Raw genomic sequence first — 22,030 nt, 5'->3', positions numbered from 1 at the left:
ATATATTTTTGCCAATCTAAAATCTACACGTAAAGGGATGGGAGGTATATTACACAAGTAGATCTTTCTAAATATTTTTTCTCCAATATTTTCCTTGTTAATTGATTGAAACTTGTGAGACGACTTAAGATTTATTTCTCTTTTAAAACAAAGCCAATTTGCATTAGTTTGCTGTTAGTTGACAAAATTCTGTTGGAATTTTTTTCTTAAAAAGATTTTAAATAGTTAAGAAACAGAATAGTTAACAGATGCGACCTCACTATGATAAGAAAGCGTTTCTAAATAATAATGTTACTATTTTGAGACCCATTCTTAACATTAGGAGGGAATGGGCTTTGTTATCTATTCTCTGCTTCCCTTCTATCAAATATTATATTTGTATAATCTGACAAATTTGGTCAATATAATAGATATGTGGTAGATTGATTCTTTTTTCTGTAAAAAGAAAAACAAAATATGAAGATATGGATAATAATAGTAATTAGCAGAACCTGCGGAAATTCCACGGTAGTTGAAAATTTTTAAAACAATTTTTTTTTCCAATGAAAATTCAATACACAACACATTTTTTTTTTTTTTTTCCTTTATAATTTTTATAAAAATTATAAAGGAACAGAGATGACAATTCACTTGCATATTTCTTTTAAATTTTAAAAAGAAACAACAATAATAATAAAAAAAAACTTACAGCCTCCTTTCAACATGACTTGTTTTTAATTATAAAATAAAACAGCCAATTTGAAATCATAAACAGACAGCTATGTGTTTTAAATTTTTGGAGAGGAAACGGTTTTAATGATTTTTAACTAATAAACAGCGACTATAATGAAGGGAGGTAATTCTTTTCTTATTAATGATGATAGTTTTTTGTGACACCAGACGTATAGACAAGTAAATTAGTATTTAGATACTACTACTAATAATGGGATATTTGTAGATTAACATCCATCCTCACCTGAATCACCCGTGAAAATGAGATTCTACTTTTTTTTTTTTTTTTTTTTTAGGTGATTATGTGTGAACACCTTCAAAAAAACTTATTGAAAAGAGAAAAAATATTTTAGAATTTTTTAACATAAAATGATCATTTCCAGGCTATTCTAAAATATTAGGGGTGTTCACTAAATTTTTTAACTGCTAATCTTAAGTCCCTCCTCAAAAAAAAAAAAATTAAAATAAGTGCATTACAAAATTAAAATTTTGGATTAACTACTATAAAATGCTAGAATGTCTTGGAAATGGAACCTCATTTTATGTTAAATTTACATGTGGAACTGATCCTTCCCTCTAAATATTCTATAATTTTTTTTTTTTTAAACAGTGTTCAGAATCTCATGTTTTAGGTAAAAAAAACATGAGGGATTCAGCAATGATCAAACAAAAGGCCACCACTTAAAAAAATTTTTTTTTAATAAAAAAAATTTTTTTTTATCCTTAAATTTCTAAATAATCTATAATATAAATCTCACCTGTCTGTTTAAATGTATGTATGTATGTATGTATGTATGTATGTATCGTTGTATGTCTTCCTAAAACTTTTGACAGAGGCGACCGATTTTTACAAGATCGGTATTGTTTTGAAGCTCAACCCTTCGGACGACAAATATAAAAAATTTGGCTAAAAAAACATGAATTGCTTCACCTTCAACTGGGCAATGTGCTACAAGGAGTTGTTGCTTTTTTCACCAATATTTTCGAAAGTCGTCCCTTTTTTTTGATTGACTAGCCTTAATTTTAAAGCTTCACCACTTCCAGTTTGGCGATGGATGCAATGGCAAAAATATCACTTTTTCCCCCCCCCATTCGCAGTATGGGTTCGAGCCATATTTCTTCAACAATCCCATTGTCGATTAGACAGTTAAAGAGAACTATAATTAAGTTCAAATTAGAAGACCCATTATGAGTTGTGTTCGGTCCAAAAACTTGTTAGCAACTGATTTTGATTGTAATCCCTGTCTTCTGGCAGAAGTTATAATATTAACCAATCAGAAATCCTGTTTTATCCATGGTATTTCTGACAACCAGGGTTGCGGAGGTGGATGGTAAAACTCCGATTCCAACTCCTTTGATATCTTCAACCCCGACTCTAACTCCGACTCCCGACTCCTTGACCCCTATATGAAAATCTATTCTGCAGACTCTATACAAACCCCCACACCTATTCAGCAAGCATTTTATAATTACTTCTCATGTATATGATATTTTACATTTAACATGCTAATAAAAAACCTTGATTCCAGTAAAGCAACTAGTCCTGACATCATTCATATTATAGTGTTGACAAAAGCTTCAACCAGAACTAGGTCCCATACTTACAAAGTATTTTAAGTATTGTCTTAAGGAGAATTGCTTCCTAACACCCTAGAAAATCTCATCAATATGCCCTGTATTTAAGAATGCAGGTGATCGGTCATCTCCCTCTCAGTACACCTAAAACTATATCCGATGGTGAGGCCCCATCTTGCGGGCTTTGGGGAGTGTGGAGCCACCCTTTAATTGTCATTGCTCCCAGGTCCACTCTGACCCGTAGTGGTAGTACCTGTTAGGGTCCCAACTATGGGTTAAATAGAATCTGACTTAAAAAAAATATACTCCATTAAAAATCGTTCCTCAAAATAACTAGATTTGGCATTAAATAACCTGAAAAAGGTTGATATGCCGTAAAACAAAAACAACCAACCAATACTCTCAGTACAGACTAATAAGTCCCCTGTGCATCATGAGTAAGTTACTGGAATCCGTGTTAAATAGAGAAGTAGTTACATCAATGATCTTCCAACATTTTAAGATCATTTGTAGACATTTATGCTGACGACACTACCATCTATGGCAACACATTAGAGGCTATAAATAACCAAGTTCTCTCTGATTCTCTCTCTTCTGATCTTGAGCACGTGGTGCAATGGGGAAAAGAGTGGCTGGTTAATTTTAATGCATCAATGCTCTGATGCCTATCTGGCATCAATTGAAATAAATGGCTCTCCTTTTGGGGAGGCTCCATGTTTTGACGAGTTTATGGCCTGTTAACTTAGAATGAGTGACCAAATTGATGGCTGAATATGGTTAAATTTATGCTCATTTTTGCATTAAATACTAATCCCTATTAATCCTTAATTGTGCATCAAATGAATACCATAATACTTAGTCTGCTGCACCTTATTATAACAAAGGTTGATATTAATTTCAGCCAGATCAGTAGTTTCCCTGAAAAAGTGGAATGGACAGACAGACAAAGAAAAATATAGATTATCAGCTATCATCTATATTATATTTCTCTTTGTCTGTCTGTGCTACTTTTTCTCAAAAACTACTGGGCCGATCTGGCTGATATTTGGTATGGTCTTTTATAAGATGGAGAGGGCTAAGTATCAATTTCATGCGGAGTAGAAAATACAATGAGTTCTTTATGCCAAATTGATGGTTGAATATGGTTAAATTTGTGTTCATTTTTGCATTAGATACTAATGCCCTAGACATGAGAGGGAGCGGAGATATCTGAGGTTGGTGTTTAGTAGACATTAAAGTTAAAAGTTGCAAAGTATTTCAGAATTATTTTAGAGGAGACTTTAAAAATCGGGGAAAAGAAAATGTTAACTTAGAATGAGTTCTTTACGCCAAATTGATGGTTGAATATGGTTAAATTCGTGTTGATTTTTGCATTAAATACTAAAGTTAACGAGGGGGGGGGGGTCACATTTTTAAAGTCTACTCTAAAATAATTCTGAGGCAATAATACTGTGCAACTTTTAACTTTAATGTCTGCTAGACACCATCCCCAGACATCTCTGCTCCCTCTCTTTGTGTAGTTGGTTGCCAGAGACCCTAACATAAGGATGCTTACCCTGACCATATATTAAAAAAAAAAAAAAAATGGTGCTCTGTTTCATGTCATCCAGCACGCCCTCCAGGTTGCAGATGAGGAGCACCCCCTTTAAGAGAGAGTAGTTTTTAATAAAAAAAAAAAAATAAATAAATAAAAAGCCATTGACCATGAGGAATCATATATAAAAATATACAGAAAAATAAATACTAGCAGCGCAATACTCTGGATAAAAGGGGGCTCCATCAACCAGTTTATATACTAGGTGGGAAGAGGCAAACAATGGTGTAAATCTTGTGTCTGGAAGTGGTACTCCAGCTATGATAGAGGTTAACCAGGGTCAGCCCTCGGGCCTTGATAACAGATTTCCTCACACCCTATATCCATCATTTTTAGCAGCAAATAAAATAAATAAAAGTTTTTTTGTTTTTTTTTTAACTCATGCATATCGCCACTTGGACATAAGGGCCTACTAACTATTTGGGGCCATATCTAGGAAAGATTAACAAGATATTTGTTTATGTTACATTTAAACTTCTGCGTATCGGTACAGCCAGGGGAGCAGGTAGCAGGAAGGGAATTCCAAATCTAGCTGTTCGAGGGAAGAAACTATTAGAATAGAAACCTTTCTGGCATTTAGGGACAACAACATTGAAGGGGTGAGATCTTATTGCTAAGCGGGTTTGTCAGGGATATGTACGTCAAGGGGATACAAGTGAAAAAAGTTCATCAGAACACATTCCATTTGTAAAACAGGCACAGTGATGCAACATTGTGGCGATGGGACAGGGGCTGGAGCTTAGTTGATAAAGTGGGACCAATTAGATTGACAACTCTTTTGTGGACCCTATCTAAGAGGGAGAGACTAGTGGTAGATGCACCAGCCCAGATGTGGCAACAATACTCCATGCATGGGTGAATGGTGGCCTTGTAAAGGTACAGGATACTCTCAGGCATGAGTAGTCTTCTAGCTCGATTGAGGGAACCCACCTTCTTTGCAGCAACCTTTGCAATGTCCTCTATGTATTTGTTCCAGTTCATATTGCCCACAAATGTTAGGCCGAAGAGTTTGAAATGGTAAAAAGAAACATTAGTCATAATTCATGATTCATAATTGTTTATTTTTATTTCTAATTTATTTCCTTTCTCATTACAGCTTCATTACAACAATGTAGTCACTGTAATAGAACAATACTGAAACGTCATCGCAGTATAAAAATGGTGGCAAAATGATGTTGCCAGTAACTGGTAAGTTTATTTTTTTATATTTAACAAGCAAGGCTACCTTGCATTCTTCAGTGCAAAAAAAAAAATGCAGCGTATTTCTATTTGTGACCAAAAGTGTGGCCCCGACAGATCGCCGACTCCCAACGTCATGTGTCGTGGATTTTTTGTTTGACTATTCCTCTTATGGCTGGATCGTCATTTTCTCGTTGGTGACAGTCGATGGGAACACCCGTGGTTTCACAAAGTAGGAATATAATAAGTCATGGGACAAAGAAAGGAAAAACACAAACGCCAATGTTTCACATATAATTGACGGTTGGACTCGTGTGTGTGTGTGTGTGTGTGTGTCTTCTCCCCGTTCTATCGATGTTACGTTCATCTGTCAGTCGCAATTCGTCTCTATTTCTGTTTCGCAGTCAACTCTAAAAACTGTCAAGCCATTGTCACAATCAACTCCCATCCACCGCGAAGGGCATTTAGTTGTCAACTGTCTGTCTTCTCCTCATTGGTATCTGAAGTCACCCCCCCCCACCCAGAAGCTGCCCTTCCCTTGTCATCTGTAGGCTTGATCTAAAAATACCTACAGATTCATTGTTTGCTACTTCCTATTTTATTGTACATTTGTATGACACTTCCTGTTCCTTTGTCTATTGTCTCCCCCCTTCTCAGCACTTAATGACTCAAGTCCACCTCAGGTCCACTTTATAGTATCACATATTAAAACCTCTTAAACCTTTCTCTGAGTCTCTTTCCCTTTCTCCCCTGTTTTCCCCCTTTCTCACCAGCCCTTCTTTCTCCATGTGTAGGCCATTCCATTTTCTGGTCATGCACACATACACACATAACTCCAAAGCAGTAGATAAAATGGCTAAAAACCGATCTCCCTTGGCGAAACCTGTCCCAGTTAACCATAAAGAATGAATAATTTTATTTTAATTTTAGATATTATTCATCCAGAACAAACAAATAATTAAAATGATCAAGAAAATAACAACTTTGTTGGTATTTGTTTTGTAGTTTTTCATTTTTAGCTGCCCCCCCCCCACACAGTGTTTGATGTATGCACAGTTGTTGAAATCATTTAGAAAGGGGCCATTTTAACTGACCCTCGTTTCATTTAAAACTATTTCTATATGAAATAATTGACCATTTTTTCTTTTTCAATTTTTACATATTATGCATCCGAGGTGTTGCGCCTTCAGATGGTACTGGTTTTGACCCGGTCAAATGTGGATGACAAAAGTTTTTTGCAGACATACAAACATGCACACAAAAACACAGACAGATCTTTATATAATAGACTAGCATGCGTTACTCAGGTGTTGAGAGGTGGTACAATAATTAGGCAACCAATCCCGCTAAAAAACAATGAATTGTTTTAATGAAAATAGCAAGTAACAATTATCCACAATAACCAGGCTCAAACCTGTAATGCGAAAGAGGAAAAGGAAGTGAACAAAACCAAATGCGTTAGCTGTCTCGCCCACAGCGCACTTCTGATGTCACGGACCTTCGAAATAACATCTTTTAAACCTATGTTGAGATGGCTAGGCATGAATGACTTGCAAAAATGTTGATGAAAAAACTGACTCCTTGCAAAAAACGGTGCAGATGACCAGCAAAGAATTAATGTTTTTTTAGATATTTGTCATCCGAGAGATCGATCTTTCTAACGACGATATCAATTGTGTGTGTGGAAGTGTGTGTTGAGCCAAAAAAAATAAAAAAAAGAAGTGGTAGTAGGCAGGCAGACAAGCTCGAACACATACCATGAAAGAGGAAAAAAAACGTGACGTCTTTGCTGTTGCACCCATCGCCAAACCAGAAGTGGTGAAGGTTTAAATTAAGGCTAGTCAATTGAAAAGAGGGGATAACTTTCGAAAATATCAGAAAAAAAAAAAACGACCCCTCCCTTTAGAAAAGTGCCCAGTTGCGGGTGAAGGAATTAATGTTTTTAGCCAATTTTTCAATATTTATTGTTCGAAGGGTCAAGCTTCAAAACGATACCAATGTTGTGAAAATTCGTTGCCTCTGTCAAAAGTTTTAGGCAGACATACAAATATACATGCATACATTTAAACAGACAGGTGAGATTTATAGTATAGACTAGCGGGGGTGCCCAGCGTTGCCCGTGTGTTTGTCAGTGTACAAGAAAAAAAAGGATTTGGTAGGGAGGTAGGCTTGAGTGAAGAAAAAAAAAAAAAAAAAAGTGTGAAAAAACAAGATATCTTACCATTCAGCCAGGACGGGAGAGGAACTGAAAAGCGTTTTAATTTAATGATTAAAAACTTAAGTGACAGATGCGTGAATTTAATGAGGTCAAACATCATGTGACTTAACTTTAACTGCAACCCAGTTTTCCCAGAATGTTTGGGAAAACCAGCTCCCCATAAAAAGGGGAGTGTCCAAATGAATAGTAATTGTCTGATATGACAGGTTTTTTTTCCCCCCGCATTGATCAAAACTCATTGCTTTCTGGATGTCTCGGCATGAAAGGCTGAGAACATACTTCGCTTTCACAGTTTCGCTATTATTGTACGGAAAAGCGAAACAAACATGTGGTGAGTGAAAAAAATATTGTGTAAAAGTCGCCCAAATGAGGGGGGGAATCAAAACAAAAGAATAAGTGAAGTCACAACCCTGTTTAAATATTATATATATATAAAAAAAAAACAATGTTAAAACTTCTTTAAAAAATCGTTGCCCGGGTGTTTTTGTTGGGGGGGGGGGCTTTAAAAAAAAACACAGTTTTGGTAAGTAGTTAGGATCGAACCCGAAGCCTTGAGGCGAAGGTGGAAAATAAAGTGTGCAAAAATCCTGACACGTTATCTGCTCGGCCAGCAATAAAGAGTAACTGAAACACGTTTGATTTTATTTAAGTATTAATAACAGAATTGACACGTGCCCACAATAAAAGTTAACTCCGCTACTTCTATTTGACCTCATTAATGAGGTCAAATAGAAGTAGCGGAGTTAACTTTTACTGCGGGGCAGTTTTTGGGTTTGTTTACCAAAGTTTGGCTGATTGTTTCCCCAAGATGTAGGGAGGGAGAAACCAGCTCCCCATAAAAAGGGGATTGTCCAAATTGAATAGCAATTGTCTGATATAAGAAGTTTGGCCCCACATTGATCAAAGCTGATTGCTTCTGGACGTTCCCTGGTGCGAGTGCCGGGAACAGTGCCTTAGCTTTGAATTAGTTTCGCTTTTTATACGAAAAAGCCGAATCAACACGTGATAAGCCAAAATAGCAATAATTTTGTAAAAGTCGCTGTAAATAAATCTAGACGCGGGTGTTTAGAGGTGTGCGTGTTGGGTGGGAGTGGGGGATAAAAACAAAAGAATAAGCGAAGTAAGAACCGTGTTTAAATATTATAAAAAAAAACGTTAAAATTTAAAAAAATAAAAAAAAAAAATAAAACTAACGTAAGACAAACGAACGATGTTAAAATTTTTTAAAATCAAAAAAACAAAAGAAAACGCGAATGTGATGGAAAAAAATCCAGAAAAATGAACGTTAAAACTTCTTTAAAAAATCTGAAAAATAAAAACAAAAAAAAACATGAAAAATAGCTTAAATAACCCTGTTTCAATTTTAAACCTTTAAAAATTGGAAAAAAAAGAAAAAAAAAGACATCCCACACCACAAATCGAACTCACAACCTTTAGTTAAAGTGTGTAAAAAACCTGACACATTACCCGCTTAGCCAACAAAGAGCAACTGAAACACGTTTGAATTTATTTATTTAAGTATTAAAAACAGAATTGACACGTGCCCGCAATAAAAGTTAAGTCTGCTCCTTCTTTTTGACCTCATTAATGAGGTCAAATAGAAGTAGCGGACTTAACTTTTAGTGCGGGGCAGCTTTTGGGTTTGTTTACCCAACTTTGACTGGTTGTTTCCCCAAGATGTTGGGGAGAGGTAAACCAGCTCCCCATTGTCCAAATTGAATAGCAATTGTCTGATATAAGGAGTTTAGCCCCACATTGATCAAAGCTGATTGCTTCTGGACGTTCACCGGTGCGATTGCCGGGAAGGGTGCCTTAGCTTTGAATTAGTTTTGGTTTTATACAAAAAAGCTGAACGAACACAAGACGGGCTGAAATAGCAATAATTTTGTAAAAATCGACGTAAATAAATCTAGACGCAACACGCGTTCGCAAATCATACATATTATGATCTAGGGGCTATATAAACAGTTCTAAGTGATAGGTATTTGCTACCATCTAAGCTAATGACAATCCTTAGGTGTCATGCCAAAGGCTTTAAAAATGGACAGAAAATTTCCTGTAACATGATAAAACATCAGTTTTCCATATGGGCTGATCGTGGTTACACCGAACTGGACCTTCCATGCAAGGGAACGTGAACACTTCTGAAGATTGATTTAAAGGATTCTACATGCTTATAAAAAACATCACACTGTAAAAGAAACCTGACTTTGTTGTACTTATTTACAATGCCTCCCCACAGGACAGAGTTAGACACCAGGGTCATTTTTTAACGTGAAGAAAAGGAACAAAAATAAACATTGTCTCAGTCGTGAAAGACTGCTCCTCCACCGAAAGAGAACAAGAAATGGAAGTGCAGCATCTGAAGAACAGATACTACACTTTGATCTTTATATTTAATTTATTCCATTTAAAGAAAAATTACAATTAAAAAAATTCCAATATAAAATTTAAAAATTTAAAAAAGTAAAATCTCCAAAAGACAAAACAAATTTAGGTACAAGGACCTATAAGATCTGGGGAGGGGAGTGTTGCAGGGTCTTTGTAACTAAAGTAAAAATGGAGTCTTTGGCGACTTTACTCTTGACTGGCAACATTTACCACAATACCTCATTCACTCTGTGGAATCTAAACTAACTAATGAAAACCCCAGCGTTTTTGCAAAAAGGATATATATATATACAATTTCTGTGTGTGTGTGTGTGTGCATTTTTTTTTGTTTTTTTAAATAAAATGTGTGTATGTGTGTGTGTGTGTGTGTGTGTGAAAAAAGTTCAATTCATTGGAAAATAAAAAGTTCTTGAATTTGGAAGAAAAACAGTTCGTGTTGGGGAGTGGGAAATCTAGAAAAAATATACAAAAAATAAAATTAGTGCATTGTTAGTAAGGTCCCTCCCTGAGCTAATCTAAGTAGTTAGATCGCCTACTGTTTTCCAGGGCACCGAAAACAAGCGGGGAGATCCCTAATGGGGATTGGGAAGAATTCATATCGGGTGTTGGGAGTAAAATAAATAGATTGTTAAAAACAAAAAAGGGGGATATATTAGGCGGCCACCTTCGAGTAGGGGTTGACCAGGGGGTGATAAAACAAAAAGATGGGGGGGGGTAGTAGTATGGTATCCTCGGAAGGTTCTCCAGTGCCAAAAAAAAAAAAACAATCGGGGGACAGGATCTCATTTGTACCACCAGTCAAGAGTCTCTTTACTTTTTATTTGTCTAACCTAGCGGGATGGGCTCCATAGGACCCAGTACCACATGTGCCATGCCTATGGTGGTAACACGAATTCAAACTTGGCTCCCCGTCGGATACACAAGCTAGCATCATGCACCCACCTCTTGTCAAAGGCCACTCGAGACAACCTCTTCCAATCACATCTGATCTTTACTTTAAGCAGATGTTTAAAGTAGACGATCAGATCCCGATCCGGAACAGATATCCCTTCGCGGACTCGCTTGAGGCGTGTGATCCATATGACCATCCTCGCTACTGCTAGGATCGCTAGAAAAACCATTCTTTTCTCCCTAGGCAGTGGCGGATCAATGTTCTCCACAAAATATGATTAGTCGAGTTCAAGCCAGCGCTTGGCATCGATGCGAGCCGTTACCTCGTTGACGTACCCTAGGAGGGTCTTGAGCCTGCTGCAGCGGAAAAAGGCATGATTGGCTGTTTCTCTCATGTCTTTGTCGCAGCGCAGGCAGTAGACCTGGGTTTCTTCATTGTAAAGGTTGAGTCCCTCAAGGAGGGGCAGTGCCTTCCGGACAAGTCGCCAGGTAAGGGAAAATTCCGAATTTGTAAGAAAGTCCCGTCCCGGCGCCCAACTCCATTAGGAGCGGACATCCCCGTCCGTTTCACTAGCGGTTCCTTTTTGCTACACCCCACTAGCACCCGATAAAGCCTGTTCCTAGACTGTTCGAGGACACTGGTCCCCGGCAACGCTCTAAGTGTGGACCGGCATTCGGCGTAGAATGTTTGTTCTCCCCTCAGTCTCCGCCGTGCTTCGACTGAGGGGTCAGGTGTGAGATTGGAAAACAACCGCATTGATCCATGGAACGTCTACATACAACGAACGGCTCAGGAAGGCCAACCTCTCTGTTTGCTTGTGACACAGGAGGTCGGGCAGTCCTAAGCCTCCCTCGCTTGGATTTCGAACACAGAACTCTCTGCAAGCATAATGTTTACCCTCGTTCCACAAGAGTGTGTCGAGGTGCTCCTGTAAGCTGATTCGTCGTTTTGCAGGGAGGGGAAGTACAGACAAACGATAAAGGATGAGCGGAAAGACGTATGTAGCACACGCCTCCGCCCGACCCTTCAAGGACAATTTCCTTCGAACTCAAGTCTTAACAGAGGATTTGACCTTGGCCTCTACTTCCGACCAGTTTTTCTTCAGCTGGAGACCCGGTCTGAACCACACACCAAGGATCCGGACCAGGCCGTCAGTCCAACTAAAGATGCCTGAAAGCGAATTTACTCCGGTCCAGGCACCCAACCGCAGACCCACCGACTTACTGCGATTGAAGACGGTCCCCGTAACTTCTTTGTATCGAGCGAGCGCCTCGATGGCCACTTGAATGTCCGTGGGGCAAGACACAAACACGGTGACATCATCGGCAAACGCGGAAACCCTGGCTCGTGTGCCTCCAGGAAGAGCTATCCCGCGCAGGACTGGTGTATTCGCCTCGTCTCTTAACTTGCGAAGGAGGGGTTCCAACGCCAGGACGTACAAGGGAGGCGACAGCGGACAACCCTGTCGCACCGACCGTGAGACGGCAAAAGACTCCGACAGCTTACCGTTGATCTGCACCGCTACCGTCGGCCTGTCATACAGTACAGAGATCCACTTGCGGAAGTCCGGATTAAATCCGGCAGCCTCCAGCACAGATCCCAGGAACCTATGGTGCACCCTATTGAAAGCCTTGGACTGATCCAAACTGATCAGCGCGGCCTCTGCGTCATCTTCTGTCCCCTCTATGATCGTGCGTATCAGATGAAGATCTCCCTGAATCGATCTCCCCTTCACAGCATAGGTCTGGTCTGGTCTGGTTTGATCAAGTCGGTGATGACAACCTGCAACCGATTCGCAAGAACCTTGGCCAAAATCTTTAACTCTGTGTTTAGCAGAGTCAAGGGCCTGAAATCGTCTAAATCTTCCTCCCCACTATGCCGTTGACCTTTCCTCAGCAATGTGATCACACCCTTGGTCACCTGCCCAGGGATGGAGCCCTGAACAAACCAATGGTTGAACATATCTTTCAGAATAGAGACCAACATGGGCGACAGCCTCAAGTAGAATTCGTAGGGTAGACCATCAAGCCCCAGGGACTTGTTGCAGCCGACCTGCTTCAACACAGTAATGATCTCATGTTCCGCGACAAGACCATCACAGCTAGCCGCTCGAGCCGCCATGAGGCGGGGCGAGTCGGCCAAATAGCTGCCAAACTCTTCAACCCTGAGTCTGGGTAGTTGGGTAGAGCGCTCCGATAGATGCTTTCGAAACCCCTTGCAAATCTCCCGTGTCGACATGAAGGTGTGCCCTTCCAGGTCGTTTACTTTTCGAATGTACCCATCCGGGCCGCGCCTTAGAGCAGCCTTACGCTCAACAGCGTCTACATTAACAGCCTCGTTCGAGACTTTCATTAGCCTAGCCCTAACTATCTGGCCCTCGTACCACTCGCTAGCCAAGCGGTTGAGGTCTTATTTTGCTAGCGCTATCTCTAGGGGTCCCCCCCCTCCACCGCCTGGGTCAGCCTATTCTCTATATGCTTCTTGGCCTTAGCCTTATCTAGTGTGAGGCGTTGGCTGTACTGGACCAAGAAGCGTCTAATCTTAGCCTTGAGACTAACCCACCACTTACTCCCGGTAACCGCCCCCACTAATGCCCGTTGGATTATCTCTGTAACCTTCAACCAGTAGTCCTCCAGCTCCAACAAGGTGCTGTTGAACTTCCAGTATCCGGCCAGTCTAGGCCTATAGCTCAAGTTCACACGGGCCATAACTAGTTTATGGTCTGAGTGTCCTAAAAAGTGGAACGTGGGGCAAGATATGAAATCTATATCGCCTCTTCTAACTAACATCCGATCCAAGTAAGTACTTGAATAGGCAGGCGTATTAGGATGCCACGTCCACATCTCCGCCCCGGGTGATCCAGGTGAAATATGTCGACCAGGTCGCATGAAGCCATCAGGTCAGACAGACTGCTGTCGCACCACACCGACCCACTAGTCCCCCCGACCTTATCTATCTTGGGATCAAGCATGGCATTCCAATCACTCATTAAGACTACCCTCTCCGGATCATCTACAAAACCCTCCACCCGTCGAAAAAAGGAAGCCCTCTCTACAGCGGAATTAGGCGCGTAAACTGCGACTATCCGAAACACACTGCTATTAACGGCAACATCGGCGACAATCGCCCGCCCGTCCCCGTCCGCGTGAACAACATTCACTGACGCTGATAGGGTGCGATTTACTAGCAAGGAGATTCCACGACTATAGGTATTGCCATATGCTGAGTAAACATCGTAATTGTTCACCAGCACCTGACAATCCCCGTCACAAATAAAGTGGGTCTCCTGTATAGCGGCAATATCTACCTTGAGGTACACCAAATCTCTCAGCACACGCGCGGCCTTGCTTCGACATATGAGGCCCCTCACATTATAAGTAGCCAAGTTTAAAGCCATGGTCACCTACCTTATTCAGTGTCACACACGGGCCTGAAATCCTCGGGGGTGAGGACGTAGCAGGCTTGTCCAAGGCTTCTGGTCAGTAATTCAGCTGAGGGTGATCCATTCTTGGCCACGCCTCCCACATCCAGGGGAAAGGTTAGTTTGAGTGCCCTATAAAAGGAGGGGTGGATGTAAACGGGGACTCTGCCCTCACATTTGTAAAATAAATTGTTCAGCAAAGGATGCTCCGTGTCCACCAGCTGTTGGCCCGGGATAGCATCCTTCGCATCATCTATCATGGCCCAGAGAGCCTCTGTCCTGGAATTCTTGTTGACCCTAACAAATGTGGTCAACAAGGGAGCGTCTTTGAAGTTAGTGGATCGGTGATATTGTCCCCACCAACATAGGTAAAGTTCCTTAGTTGGTTGTAATGGACCTTCTGCTGGCCTTTCAGCTTTGGTGTTGCCTGCATAGGGCCTGTCTCACATATCCTACCTCCTGGAAGGAAGGGTAGCCTTTTTGTCCGCTCCGTGCGGACAGTTGTGGTTGGGGTTGGTTTCTCTTTAACGGGGGAAGGAGGAGTAGGGGAGGAGGAAGTGGGGTTGGCGTGTCTGGTGTAGGGGTGTTTGGTGCTGGGGGTTTTGCTATTTTGGGGGCGTCATTTGTCCTTTCTGGGGATGGATTACGTGCTAGAGTCCTTGGGGGTGTGGGGATGGAGGGGGGTTGTTGCTCTGGCTGTTTGGGGGTTAGGGTTGAAGGGAGATCAGCCTCGGCATTTGAAACATTGAATTTCAGGGTGGGGGTGCTTCCTTTTGTCTTCCTACTCTTTCTCCTCTTTGTATTCTTCTCTGCCGTCTCTGCTGCTTCTGTTGTTTTCACTACTGCTGATGCTGTTGTCTCTTCTTCCAATGCGTTCTCTTCCTCCGAGTCTTGAAGTTTCCTCTTGTTCGAGGAAGAGGGTGCCGGGATGTCCATGGAAGTTCGCTCTGGCTGGTCTTGGGTCACTGTTTGCTTGGGCATGCCTTTGGGGCGTCTGCCCTTCTTGCTGACCGTCGACCAACCAACCTCTGCTGCTTGTCCCGGTTCAGCTGTAGTAGAAGTTGTTGATGGGGCTGCAGCCGGGGTTTGGGTTGGTTCTTTGGTAGGGGCCATCCCTTGTGATTTGGGAGGAGCTGTGGCCGGGAGTCTTTTAGGGCAGTCCTTAGCCATGTGCCCTTGTTTTTGGCAGTGCCAACATTGGGGCCTCCTGCCCTCCACAATGATGGTCCACTCGTCGAATTTCTAGGGATTTTATGGAATTCGGTTTTTTCCAGGACCATCTTGACCTTATGATCTCCGGTCACCACATTCCGTTGACCGCGGACAGGCATGAGAGATTCCACGTCTCTATACTGGCTTAGTATAGCCCCGACCTGCCGGGCTCTCATGAAGACCGGGACATTCAGCACGGTGACGTTCGTTCTCCTCTTATTGAGGTACTCTGGTTGGAGTATAATCCTCTTCCCCCGGTGGTCGGTTTTTGCTAGCCTTATCGCGTCTTCTGGGCTGGGGAGCAGCATGTCCCCCATGGCATAGCTCCTCCTGCAGATGTAACTGGCTGGAATGTTAAGCTTGTCAGGCTTCTGGTCTTTAGGTCAGACGTGGTCAGGGAGCGAACTCTTTTCTCCAACTTCTCGATTTGTCCTGGTTTGACGATGTTGCCCACCGTATAGTCCTTGTAGGTGGAGTTAAAGAGCTCTCTGTAACCCTCCGGAGTCAGTTGGTCTTGCTGCGTTTTTGGGCCCCGCGCTGTTTCCAGCTCTTGTGGTGAGTTGGATGGCCCTGGTCGTGGAGCTGCTGGCACTGCCTGTGGTTAAGTTTGAGGCGTAGTTTTGGCCTTGTTGTAGGTTAGAGTCGACCAGTCAGCGTCGAACGTTGCTTCATGGCTTTGTCCAGCTCCCTGACCGCCTCTCTTCTTCTTTGTTGCAGAGTCACCTTTGGGAGGATGCTCCACGGAAGTTTTCTCCTTGGATGTTTCATTTTCTGGAGTTGGAGCTCCTCCAGTTGGTGATGAGGCACCGCTTCTTCCAGTTCTGTTTTCCTTCTGGAGCGTTGCCTTTGGGTGCGGATCGTTCATTTCCCCTCTGAGAATTTTAAGGGAAGCTAACGTTTCTTGTATTAGCTTCCTGGTTCTCATAGTGACTCCGCTTTCCTCGTCCTCCTCCTCTTCCACAGATGGGGGATCCTCTCCGGGGGGGGAGTCGGTGAGTAGCTTGAGGTGGCTAGCATCTGCAGAGCTTGGATTGCAACTGGCTGTGGTTTTCCAGCTGCTTTTGCTGTCTCCTATTCTTCTTCCTCTTTTTCTCCTTAGGGTTGCCCTCTTGGGGAGCTGAGGTGACTTGGTTGCCATCGGCAAATGAGGATTGAGGTTCAGAGGGTGCCACTAGTTGTGGATCACTTGAGTGGTACCTCGTTCCCTCATCTTCCGCAGGCATGGAAGCCTGGGTGGGAGTGCTATCTCCGACCGACAAGGATTGAGGTGGAAGGGGTGTTGTAGGATGTGTACCACCCTGATCGCACCTCGTTCCCTCGTCAGTCGCTTCTTTAACTCCCCGGTTTGGGGAGTGGCCCTCGTAGGGAGCCAGGGGCTGGTTTGGTTGCCCTTCTGGTGTTGGCGCTGCCTGGGTTGCCGCAGGCTGCGGCCCTACCCTGGCCTTCTCTTTCTCTTCATCCCTCATTGGAGGTGCTCCCTCTGATGGGGAGTACTCGAGTGGGGCGATGTGGCGCATCTGTGGTGATATACGCCTTTTCCCCGGTATTGTGCGGAAAAACTGCACAGGCCGCTGCCGTGGACCAAAGTGTAGCAGGAGAAAAAAAAATGCAGGGAAATGGAGGGGGGTGGAGGGGAGTGGGTGAGGTCAGAAGAGAGAAAGCGGATTGACCTCCCCTCACGGAGATGTCAAATTAGCGAAGGAAGACGCAGTGGGTGCTAGCAGGTCAGAGTGCTGCGTCGCAATTAAGAGAGAGAGGGGATAGGCATCTCTGCCCAGAGAGGAGAGCAGAAACGAAACACTCGCCCTACCCACGTCACCCTGCCCACAAACAACCCCAAGGAAGCGAGAAAGAGAGCCCGGTCTGCTCAATCCACTGGAAGAGCAGCGAAGGAAGACAAAGAGTGGGCCTGGCAGGTCAGAGTGCTGCACAGGCAATTAAGAGGGGAGAAAGTAGACCATTTCAACCTCAGAGGGGAGGAGGAAACGAAGTACCCAAAAGAAAAAATACTAAGCTAACCTGACCAGGTCGCGTCTACCAAAGAAAGTGTTGTCGGTCCCGAGAACAGCAAACTCCCAAAGAAGGGATCGGTTTTCGAGTCCAGACTACCACACAATGGCGTCGGTCCTGGGGGAGTGAAAAGGATCCAGACTCCCCAAAGAGGGGGTCGGTCCCACTAACCAAGGTTAGTAAAGTCACAAAAGTGACCAAAGTGAAAGCCTTAAACTTGACGGGTGGGTCAAGTGGCGGACCTCTTGAAAAAAAATCAAAAATGAGTAACTGGGAGAACAGATACTCTTGGCCAAAAGGCCAAGTGACTTTGTGGTAGAAGAAAAGGTTATTTGATGAATTATAATTTCTTCCAGCAACCATACCACATCATCAGATTAATCTGCAGCAGGATATTTCCTAGATAATAATGTACTCAACAATCATGCCAAAACCATAAACGATGGATGAATTTTTTTCTTTTTTTTTTTTTTTTTTTTTTAATATGAAACGTCTTTTCTTCTATGGATATATTGTTAAAAATTCACACACGTGTCACCATAAAAATAAATAAAAACTTCTTTCATCTTTGACTATATGTAACCAAATGTTCTCTGCTCGATACTAAATCATCCAAAACTGATATTTTGTCACATTTGTTTTTTTTTTTTTTTTTTGTTTTTTTTTATATATATTTGTGTATTTACCTTTTCTGTAAATAAATATAAGATTTTACCTAATCTTCTGTGTCTGTGTTGTTTTTTTTTAGTGACATATCTATGGTATTTTCTCTATTATCCAAAAGAAATCTCTTTTGTGGAAGTGCCATTTTGTGCAATATATACTTGATATATAACAGTTACACACATACACATATTTCTTCTACTTGGAAGTCATCACTTATCAAGACCTGAAGGCCACTCAAGGATAAGGGTCAATGAATGTAAGATGGTAGTGTAGTAATTGTTAATGGCGTAAATTTAGTAGACTTTTATTATTTATTATCTATATATCTATAAAAGTGAAAGTGTGTGTGTGTGTGTCTGTCTGTGTGTGTGTCTATCTGTGTACATTTCCCTACACAATAACTCTGTCAATTTTCAGTCTACAGACTCGAAATTTGATATACGGGGTATGGAGATTTGGGAAAAATCTTTGTAATCCGTTTTCGGTCAGAAATTTGGCTGTTAATGGGGTCAAAGTTCAACAATTTGACCTTTGAGAACTCTACCAAACTCCTCCGCCAATTTTGGGTATGAACAATTGAAATTTTAGATAAAGGTTCTTTGGACATGTATCTAACTTTATAATTTGATTTGAGCGCAAAACAATAAACGTTAAGGGGTCATAATAGGGGTCAAAGACAATCACTCAGGCATTTTCTTGTCTAAACATTTGAAATTTTACATAAAGGGTATTCAGAGATAGGGCAAGCTTTTTAATCGGTTTGGGTCGAAAATTTGAGCTACCAATATATAAATGTATGTATGTTTGCATGTCTGCCTAAAACTTTCGACAGAGGTGACAGATGTTCACAAGATCAGTATCGTTTTGAAGCTCGCTCCTTCACACGACAAATGCCGAAAAATTGGCTAAAAACATTAATTTCTTCACCCTCAACTGGGCACTTTTCTACAAGGAAGGGTCGCTTTTTTCACCGATATTTTCGAAAGTCCAGTTTGATGGTAGTTGTAACAGCAAAGACGTCACGTTTTTTTTTCCTCTTCTTTTCCTCCTTCGCGGTACAGTTTCGAGCTTGCCTTCCTACTACTACTTTTTTTTTTTTTTTTGCGTAACACATACCTCCAAACACCCGGGCAACGCCGGGCACCCATGCTAGTATATTTATAAAATGGATTCTCTCTAGTTGATTTTAACCAACTAATGTGTCCGAAATCGACACAGGTGATTTGTTTTTCATGGTGAAGACTGTAGAAGCATCCACACTTTTTGCTAATCTTAGTTGGTGCAATCAATTGCCACAGATGGTAGACCTCCAGTTTTACATTTAATGAAGTCTGAAACTGCATCTCTCACAGTGTTTTTAAACATGCGCTTAGATAGTAACCTAGGGATTTCTATGTCTCAACACAATAAGTTCAGTACCTAGTATTCCCAAATGGTCTATTGGGCCATTCCATGTCGCGTGTGTTACAGTTCGGAAGTCTTTTAAGTAAACTTTTATTCATTGAACTCCCGAGAATTAAGGTTTTGTTGTCACGTGTGTTACACCTTGCAAAATCTCATTGATTTTCAAAGTTCTGTGAAGTGGAAAATACTCAAATTTGGCAACCAATCAGAATAAAGTATTTTCTTAATCTTAGTTTTTGTCCTAAGCGAATTGGTCATTTGGTTTGGACTGTACATCCCTTAAAGTTCAGGCTTTATAGCATAAACAATTTTCATTAAAAAAAATTTCAAACATGCGCAAGTTAGTGTAAAAACTAGTGGTGGGACGATTAATCGGAATCGGAATCGTTAATCATAAGAATCGTGTATTTTGGGAGGTATCGGAATCGGAATCGCATCGTTAAAAAATATCTTAATTTTCCGATTCCTTCATTACGATTCTTTTAGTCTGATGTTGAAAAAAAGAAAAAAATTTCCTGATATTTCTAACTGCAAGAGAGAAATGTAGCATGTTATAAAAAGAAACCAAAGAAATTCATTATTAACAGGGCAATGCTTAGTGCCCCTCCCTTACAAGGTTCATTCATTCAGATCTATTGTAATCAAAACTACAAAAGAGTTAACTTGAAAAGAAGTATGCAGGGCTCTACATTGCGAGTAAAAATAAAAAAACGCTTATCTTTTTGGCGATTGTTTTTTTTTACTGACAAATCTTCTAATAGTGAATGAAAATGCTTTTTCAACTTATATTTTCTTACAATAAAACGAGCAAAGTCAAATTATTTAAACAGTAAACGGTTTAATAGAACAATGTACTTTTTTTTCTTTTTTTAAAAGAAGGCTTTTGAAAGAAATATCTCTAATTGATCACGTTGTATTATTTCGCAAAGTTTTCACAGTAGTCGGTTTCTTTTGAAGTTTCAAAAAAATCGACCCCATACCTATCTCTTCCAAACCTAAAGTTATTAAATAACCCCTTCGTTAATTCAAGGGTAATTAATTCAATTCAGTCAAGTTTTTTTTTTTTTAATTTCATTGAAATAAAATCCATTTTTTAAAATTTTTTTCTCCAGAAAGATAAAACCCTGAATTTGATTATATTAAAAGCAGAATAATATAATCTTTTTTCTAGAATTTTAAATTGAAAATTAAAAGTGTTTTGCGCAGTTTTTTGCCGAACGAAAAAGAAATTAATATATATTTTTTTAAAAGGTTTTGTAATCAATTAATTTTTATGTCTAAATAATATTTACGATTAATTAAATAATTTCATTTTAAAAAGTATTTATAAATAGAATTTTACTTAAGACTTATAGTTTAGCAATATTGAACCGCATCAACCATGTGTGAATTGAACACAGTCAACCAAAAAAAAATTCAAAAGAAAATGCATATTTGCATTTCATTATGTAAACTTTTATACATTGGTTTCAAAAATTAAATTCTATAAGTTTTTTTTGTTAACTACCGGTTGGTACAATTTACCGCCCCATCCCTTTATATTTTTTTCTTTTTGCCTTTTTTAGCGGATTTTTTTTTTTTTTTTTTACACAGTGATCACCACTTATCAAGGCTCGGAAGCCACTCAGGGATAAGGGTTATTGCAAGTACATTACGTTAGTGTGGAGATTTGATGAAGTGTTTAATTAGGGGGGCGGTTCATTAGGAATTTGTTAACATTGGACTTGAAGACATCCAAGTTGTAGTCCGGAGGGAAGCAGGCAGACGGAACAGAGTTCCATAGGCGTGCAGTTCTAAGAAAGAAGCTTTGTTCATGGAATCCGCGTTTTGATTTAGGCACAGATATAGAGTGGGGGAAATTTTTCACAGTGGATTCAGCTAGACGGGTGTTTTTCGTGAAAGATTGGCGAGGGGGGACCAGGGATTGGAGTTCAGACGAGCACCTACCATGAAAATAATGATAAAACAAGGATAGGCTTGCAACGTCTCTTCTGTGGGAGAGAGGTTGCAGGGTAGAGAAAAGAGCATCCCCCACTAAACCACGAAGTCTATTTTGTACTCTGTCAAGGCATGATAGGCTGTTTTTGGCAGCTCCTGCCCAGATATGGCAACAGTATTCCATCCTTGGACGTACTTGGATTTTATATAGATAGAGAATTGCATCAGTAGTGAGATATCTTCTAGAGCGGTAGAAGGATCCCACCATCTTTCCAGCGACCTTGGCAACAGACTTGATGTACGTGTTCCATTTCAGATCAGGAGTAAAGGTCAAACCCAGAAGCTTGTCAAAACACGGGGCCTCACCCAGACGAGAGCCATCCATCACAATTGATGCCAGCTGGGGATCAGCGTTGATGATGTAAGGATAGGAGTTTGGTTTTGGATGCATTAAAGGTAACCATCCACATCTTCCCCCACTGAACCACGCGCTCGAGATCAGAGGAGAGAGAATCAGAGAGAACTTTGTCATTTACAGCCTTTGATGTGTTGCTATAGATGGTCGTGTCATCAGCATAGATGTCAACGAATGATTTAAGTATGTGTTTAGGGAGGTCATTGGTGTAGATCAGGAAGAGAGTTGGGCCCAGGATTGACCCCTGAGGGACTCCAGCATTTATATTGCAGGCCTCCGATTTTTGTCCATCAACCACTACTCTTATGAACCTATCGGAGAGAAATGATTTAATGATTGAGAAAACATTTCCAGTTATACCGTACCTGGAAATCTTGTGAAGTAGACCCTTATGCCATACCTTG

General features: G+C 40.9%; 1 protein-coding gene across 2 annotated transcripts in view; it reads left to right on the top strand.

Moving 5' to 3' along the window:
- LOC145268286 (kelch-like protein 9) overlaps positions 1 to 22,030 on the top strand; it is a 109,300-nt gene that overhangs the window by 49,765 nt on the left and 37,505 nt on the right. For both annotated transcript variants that reach the window (XM_080123692.1, XM_080123693.1), the window contains exon 2: positions 4,977 to 5,068. The gene's annotated coding sequence lies outside the window, so the exon portion shown is untranslated. The remainder of the gene's footprint in view (positions 1 to 4,976; positions 5,069 to 22,030) is intronic.

Source organism: Euprymna scolopes, chromosome 43 (genome assembly GCF_053919585.1).
Source record: "Euprymna scolopes isolate OS-2025 chromosome 43, ASM5391958v1, whole genome shotgun sequence".
Taxonomy (NCBI): domain Eukaryota; kingdom Metazoa; phylum Mollusca; class Cephalopoda; order Sepiida; family Sepiolidae; genus Euprymna; species Euprymna scolopes.
Note: the sequence above shows the minus strand (reverse complement) of the source record. Positions and strands in the feature narration are given on the sequence as shown.